This window comes from Trichosurus vulpecula, chromosome 3, assembly GCF_011100635.1.
Source record: "Trichosurus vulpecula isolate mTriVul1 chromosome 3, mTriVul1.pri, whole genome shotgun sequence".
NCBI lineage: Eukaryota > Metazoa > Chordata > Mammalia > Diprotodontia > Phalangeridae > Trichosurus > Trichosurus vulpecula.
Window position 1 is genome coordinate 55,546,733 of NC_050575.1, and position 8,046 is coordinate 55,554,778.

Genomic DNA, 8,046 nt, shown 5'->3' on the forward strand with positions numbered 1-8,046 from the left:
TACATATCTATATATTAAGAAATGTTTAAAAATCAAGAAATAGGGAAGTGGAAAAAAAAATTCTGAGGCCATGAGAGTCTGATGGCTCAGCCTCTGGGAAATTTACCCTGAAACTTTTTGTTCTTTCTTCTGATTCTTGTTTAAAGATTTGCTCAGTAAGAATAGGGTCACTGTGACCTGCTTTCCTTTACTGTAGAATGGAGAGGATCTCCCCCTCCCCTTATCCTATTCTCCTTCTTTAGATTTATAGCTATCACTTCAGTTGTAATCATTAACTAAGGGAATGAGAATTGGAGTTTCTATGCCTCTATATCCCGGTTCTTTGTCTAGCTTTCCTGCTCAGACTGTAAGCCCGCCTCCCAGGCAATGGTGAGAAGGGTCAGAGGTGGGCAGGAATTCTCTTGTGTTAGGTATAATTATGGGTGTTTTGCCTCTTGTAAAGCGCCTCCTTTGCTGGTTCTGCTCTGTGCTAGCAGGGGACACCCAGTTCTCAAGAACTTAATAAAATTTTTGTGTTCCCACACAAAAACAAAAGTGTTGGATAAGATTTCACATTTACTGACTTAGGAGACAGGGGAAAAGATAAATTTCCTCAAGAGAGAAGGGTAAATATCCAGCTGATTAAAAGTCAGAATAGAGTGACAAGGAAAGAATTTTTTCTGCTCTGTTGAGAGCAGGGGTAGATTTTAGAAGAATAGATGGTATTCCAACTGATGAGCTACACAAAATGTATCAAGATAAGGGGCTTAATAGCAAACAGAATAGAGAAGTAAGAACTGCCCCTACAAAGGCTACAGATCTTGAACCCTTGTATCCAAGTGAGTCACACCTTCAGGGACACTAGGAAATAGGCCAGGCCCCAGCTCAGATTAAAGAAACACACAGACAGGATTACAGACCCCATATTAATCTGACTATATATTGGAAAAATGGATCAAGTACTACAACTAGGTCATTGATCCACACTGGGGCAGAGGCCACCTTGATTTATGGAAACCCTGACAAATTTAAGCATATAACTCCTACTAAGATCACAGGACTAGGAAAGGCTGAAATATCAGTCAAACAAGTCAAACTGATGATGAATATTGGACGATTAGCTAAGAAAGAATATAGCATGGTCATTGTACCCATTCCTGAATACATCATTGAAATAGATACATAGAAAGGTATGACTCTGAATTTGCCTGAGGAGAGATATCAATTTGCAGTAAGGAAGACAGGAATTAATATAGTTTTATTGGGAAAAATAAAGATGGACCAATCACTTTACCTGAACCTTCTAAAGTAATTGCTTTGAAGCAGTATCATGTACCAGGTGGGCAAGATGAAATTGCCAATACTATAAAGGAATATGTTAAAGAAGGAGTGTTAGTCCCTACAACCACTCAATGGAATAATCCTGAATGGCCAGTATGAAAGTCAGATGGAATGTGGAGAATGACAGTGGATTAAAGGCAAGTGAATAAAGTGACTCCTCCTTTGTATGCTGCTGTTCCAGATACTGTTACCTTAATAGAAAGGATCCAGAAATTTGATGAGACTTGGTATGCTGTTATTGACTTGGCCAATGCATTCTTTATGATACCAATAGACTCCAAACAATGGAACCAGTTTGCTTTCACGTGGCAGGGCTGACAATATATTTTTACCCAATTGCCACAAAGACATTTGCATAGCCCAACTATTTATCATAGGATTGTGGCTGAACATTTGGATGAATTGAAGTTGCCTGGTGTACAGCTTACCCACTACATAGATGATGTTTTGATACAGGGAGAAAATGTAAAAGAAATGGAGAAGAGTGTGATGCTTTTAATTGAGCATATGAAAAGCAAAGGATAGGAAATTAACCCTGCAAAGATTCAAGGACCAGCTCAAACTGTAAAGTTTTGGGATGTACAGTGGAATAAAGGATTGTGAGAAATTCTCCCACAAGCTCAACAAAAGATTCATGAATTTCCTATCCCCACCAATAAGAAAGAGGCCCAAAAGTTCCTAGGATTGTTTGGAGATTGGAGGCACCACATTCTACATCTTGGACAGATTTTGAAACCCACAAGGTTACCAGAAAAAAATTGATTGGGGGCTTGAACAGAGTAAAGTTTTTGAAGAAGCCAAAGCTGCTATATACTTGGCTCTGGATTTATGGCCTATGCAAAGTGACCTGGTAGAATACAAGTGACTGTACAGGATTACTATATGAATTGGAGTTTATGACAGAAACAACAAAGCCAAAATGTACTCTTAGGATTTTGGTCAAGGAAACTACTTGTTAACTGCATATTGGGCTTTGGTAGAGACTGAACTACTGACTCTGGGCCTTGACATAATTTTAAGGCTTGGAATCCTGATTATAACTTCAGTAATGAGTACCCCAGCATCTTACAGAATTGGACATGCACAAGAGCTAGCATAATTAAATGAAATGGTATATTCAGAATAAACTGAACACAGGCAAAACTGGACTTTGCTCTGCATGAATCTATAGCAAGTATCAACATTGATGGAAATGACAAACCACCAGAACCAAGGCAACAGTTGGTACAATCCTTGGTAAAATGGAATGACAGATATAATGGATTGACTGAAGAAAAGAAGAAACATGTATGGTTTACCAATGGGACAGCAAAATATTTGGGCCATAAAATACATTGGAAAGCAATAACCTATAACCCACGTACTAAAAGAATTTTGGAAAGTACTGGGATAGGTGGAAGTAGTCAATATGCTGAACTTATGGCAGTACAACAAGCTATTAAAACAGAGAAAGGAGGACAGTGTCATATATTCACTGATTCATGGGCAGTAGCTGATGGGTTAGAGACATGAATGCGAATGTGGAAAAATAAAAATTAGGAGATTCATGGTAAACAAGTCTGGGACAAAGAATTATGGGAAGATATATGGAATATGTCTTTGGTTACAAATTTGTCAGTTTTTCATGTAGATATTCATGTGTCCCTCACTACACCAGAATGTGTGTACAATGCACATGCTTGTCAACTAGCAAACTGAACATATTGTCCCTACTCTGACACCAACTGATGATCCAGTACTAGCAAAATGGGTCCACCAAACTGCTGGTCATTTAGGGGTCCATGCCACACACCAGTAGGCACAAGATCAAGGTATCAGTATCTTTTATTCATTGTTAAAGAAATTAGCAGAGGAATGTCATTTATGTCAATTGGAAAAGGAACAAACTCTTCCTTGGGTAGAAACTGGGGAAACATCAAGGGGGAAAGCTCCAGCCCCTATTTGGCAGATAGATTATATTAGACCACTGCCCTCAGATAAAGGATGCAAATTTATATGTACTTCTGTTGACACCTATTCAGGTGTACTAGTGGCTTGTCCTTATAAGAATGAAACCCAGAAAAACATCTGTGAAACTCTAGATATTGTAAGTCTATATTATGGAACCCCAATGCAGATTCAAACTGACACTGGGTCACATTTCAAAGGTAATGAGATGAAGAGACATTGTGTATTGAACAATATGGAGTGTATGTATCATATTTCATATTATCTGCAATCATCTGGTTTGATAGAAAGGGTGAATGGATTGTTGAAAGAACCGTTAAGAAAGTTAAGTTCTAATAATTTGTATCAACATTGGAAGGGTAATTTGTTCACTGCTTTATGTAATTTGAATAATAGACCATTAGGAGGAAGTACACCTCTAGCCAGAATGATGATGCTGAATCTGCAAATTAGAAAGCAGCAAACACATAAGATCCAAAATATTGAGTAGTGGACTGTGAAGGAAGATGTCCCACCACCGTATCCAGGAATGCCTGGTTTGGAAGGACATGATTTACATTGTTTAGAGAACTTTTGGTTGGATAGAAAAGAGATAAGAAAAATCTCTACTGGTATATGTATGAGAATCCCTAAGAATCATTTTGGATAGATATTACCTAAACCAGGATTAGCAGCTCAGGGAATACATGTATTGACTGGAGTGATAGATTCTAGTTATCAAGGAGAAATTATTTTGACACTCCAGAATTGGGGTGAAGAACCTAAGTTGCGTAAAAATGATAGAATAGTTCAATTGATTATTATTCCTTGTGAAACAATCCCTCTTGTGAAAACTGACCCTCCTTTCAAAAAACTATGAGAGAAAAAGAAGAATTTGATTCTACTGATAGAATATAATTGGGAGCTAATGTATGGGTAAAATGGAAGCCAGACAATGTTCCGAAGGCTGCAGAAATTACAGCACTTGGTAAAGATAACACTGTAACAGTGGTTTACCCAGGAGAAAATAGTTATGAAACTGTATCCTCTCATGTGTTCTATCATGAATGAGGCTGTGATAGTCTCTCTGGTTTTTTTGTTTGTTTGTTTGTTTGTTTGGCTTTTGTCTATTAAATTTGTTTGTGAGATTTGTTTCCTGAAGGCTGAGTACCATCCACCTGCAGTTGTCTGATCACTTAAGGCAGATGTCATCCTCTGATGTGTTTGGATGTCATCTCTGGACGTGTCCACAACTGTGATGTGTCATCTCTAGACCTGTCCATGACTGTAATGTGTCATCCTTGGACCTGGCAACAACTGAGTTCCAGATGCTGGCTTGCTAAAAAAAAAAAAAACAAGAAACTGACCTCTCTAATAGGACTGTATCTTTTGGGGAAGGGACAGCTCTACATCTAATTTCAAGAGGAAGAAGTGGGGGGACTGATGAGATCTTCGCCCCTCACCCCAAGATTCTGAGCCCCATTCATTCAAGGAGGGGACTGATGACATTGTTTTATGTGCTTGTCTTGTGTTATCCCTGTTGTAGTGTTGTGTAAAGTTCTGTTGACATCAGTTATCCCAAAATTCCCATTGCCCTTTGTAATGGATATGAAAGATCTTGGGGCCAAATGTAATAGCAATTTAGACTTGAAGATCTTTCCCACTCCTTAATAGGCCATATGACCTGCTTACATTACAGGAAGCCTAAGTCACATGTGGTGTGATGAGCTTCCTGACAGGAAAATGAAGTTATGTCACAGTAAATGGAGTGAGAGAGAGAGAGAGAGAGAGAGAGAGAGAGAGAGAGAGGGAGGGAGAGCGCCATTATGTCTGTTAATGACTATTGCAACTGTTAGAGCTGAGGTAATGAAGGTTGACCTCTGATAGCTGAACATACTGTGACACCTCTACTGTGAGTTTGTCTTTGAGAAGACCCCAGCAGGGGGTCAGAGACTTTTGGTGATGGCAAGGTTCCACATTGTGATATTATGTATTGATTGTTTTACTGCTGTGATAGATTGGGTAAATAGCTTGTGGGATATGGTTCTCTGATGTTTGAATAAATGGTTTACTTTTTCTACTTTCTATTTGGAGAGTCTCATATACTTTGCAATACAGAATCACACAGGCATTTTGACAATTATCATCTTCATTGGTATTATTGTCTTGCTGATACAGCCCTGGGTGAGAAAGAACCATCACATGCTTGGTGAGTGCAGAAGCAATGAGGTGGGGATGCCGCTGGCTGTGGGCACTTATAGGAGGGTAGAGTTCTTGACTTCTATCTCAAGCCAGAGGACAGAACTAAAGGAGGATATGAGGCCAGAGACACCATCCCCCATGTTCCAGGACAAGAGGTGATTACAGTTACAAATTTCTATAAATTAAAAAAAAATGATCAGGCAAAGGAGGAAGAACTCAACTATAGAAAGATACTAGGGAACAGATATAACTGGAGTTCATCTTCAGAGGAGAATATTGAAGCAATTAAAACCTCTCCTACCCTAAAGAGTAACATCAAATGGTCACCTGCCCATAAAGAATTCATAGAAGAACTTAAAAAAGACTTTAAAAATCAAACGAAATTGATGAAAGATTTTAAATAAATAAAAGCAATCCAAGAAAAAGAAGTCAATTATGAAAAGAAAGTCAACCAACTAGAAAAGGAGATGCAGAATCTTAAGGAAGAAAATAACTCCATGGAAATTAGAATTGGGCAAGAGGAAGACAGTGAAGTTATAAGAAGCCAAGAAATAACAAAATAAAATATAAAGAATGAAAAAAATAGAAAAGAAAGTGAAACATTTCATAAGAAAAGTAACTGATCTGGAGAAGAGGTCAGGAAGAGAAAACATAAGAATAATTAGACTGAAAGCTATGATCAATAAATCAATCTTGATATTATTATACAGGAACTGATTAAAGAAAATTTTCCTGAAATGTTAGAAGAAGAAAGGAAAGTAGAAATAGAAAAACATCATTGATAACCACCTGAGAGAGATCCTATGAGGAAAACCTATGGGAATATTATAGCTAGATTCCAAACCCCCCAAGTCAAAGATAAAATGTTACGAGTAACAACAGAAAAAACAATTCAAATATGATGGACTGACAATTAGAATCACAGAAGATCTAGCAGCAGCTACCCTAAAAGACAACAGATCTTGGAACACTGCGTCAAAGAGCAAAAGAAATGTGGTTGCAGCTGAAAATATCATAGCCTCTAAAGTTCAGCATAATCCTGAATGGGGAAAAAACGGTCATTCAATGAATTGTCAGACTTTCAAGATTTTGTTGAAGACCTGCAATCAACAGAAAATTTGACATACAAGATCCAAGAGAAATATAAGGTAAACATCAAGGACTAATTACAAGGGACTCAATAAGGACAGACTGTTCACTTTTTATATGAGGAAATGTAAATCATATGCCTAACATTGTTATTAGTAATTGGGTAGTTCAAAAGAAAGATGGGAGTAGAGTTGAATATAATGTGATACTAAAAAGTAAACCATCTAGGAAAAGATTTTAAAAAGTAATTGTCTTATACAAATGAGGTACAAGAGGAAGAACTGACACAGAGGAATTACATGGGGGATGAGGGCTGGTAGTTCTGTAACCTTACTCTCATTAGGAAGGGGTTAAAGATGGAACAAAGTATGTGTATGTGTGTGTGTGTGTATACATATATATATGTATATACATACATACACACATCATATATATATTATGTATATAAATATATATGTCTTCTAAATTCAGAAAGAAAGAAAAAGCTTAGGGGATAGGAATGGGGAGAGGATAAAAGAGGGATTTTAATGTGGGGGAGAGGATAAGAAAGATATTTTCAATGGAATGGTAAGTTAAATAATAGGAAGGCAAGGTAGAAGGTAAAAGGAGAAGAGGGGGGCAGAGCCAAGATGGCTCTCTCCAAAACTCTTACATATATACATACACACACACACATATATATATATACCTGAGAAAAATGACTCTAAACAAACTCTAGAGCACCAAAACCCACAAAATGACAGCCCAAGACAACCTGAAAGGTCAACAGGAAAGGTCTATGGCACTGGGCTAGAAGAGCAGGGCAGTCCAGTGCAAAACATGACAGCACAGTTTTTATTTGTGGGGGGTGGAGCCAAGATGGCAGCTGGAAAGCAGGAACATGCCTAAAGCTCTCCCCAGGACCCTCCAAACACCTACAAAAAATGGCTCTGAACTAATTCTAAAACTGCAGAACCCACAAAACAGCAGAGGGAAGGAGGGCTACAGCGTAGGAAAACCTGGATGGTCGCTGGGTAAGGTCTATCACACAGAGCTGGAAGCAGAGCAGAGCAGAGCCCAGCATGGGCTGCACCCAGACCAACCAGACCAGAAGCCAGGCAGAACAGGCCCTGGAACCCTGAATGAATGAGCTGTGGCTGTTGCCAGACTTCTCAACCCACAAATACCAAAGACAACAGAGAAGGTTAATGGGAAAAAAACCGCGGGGACAGAGTGAAAGGAGTTTGTGGTTTGGTCACTGCCCCAGGGACAGCAGAGGTGGTGCAGCAACAGAACTACAGCTGCAGTTGCTTCTGGCCCCAGGCCCACCTGGTGGGAGGAATTAAGTGGTAGATCCAAAAAGGAGTGCAGAGCCTGCTCAGATTTGAGTCGCAGTTCCTGGGGAGAAAGAATGCTGGTGTGGCAGAGCTTGCTATGTAGAAAAAGCTCTGAAAACAACAGCACAGCCTCTCAAGTTTGGAACAAAGTATTCTATACTCTACAAGTAATCATACACCAACAACAAGCTCA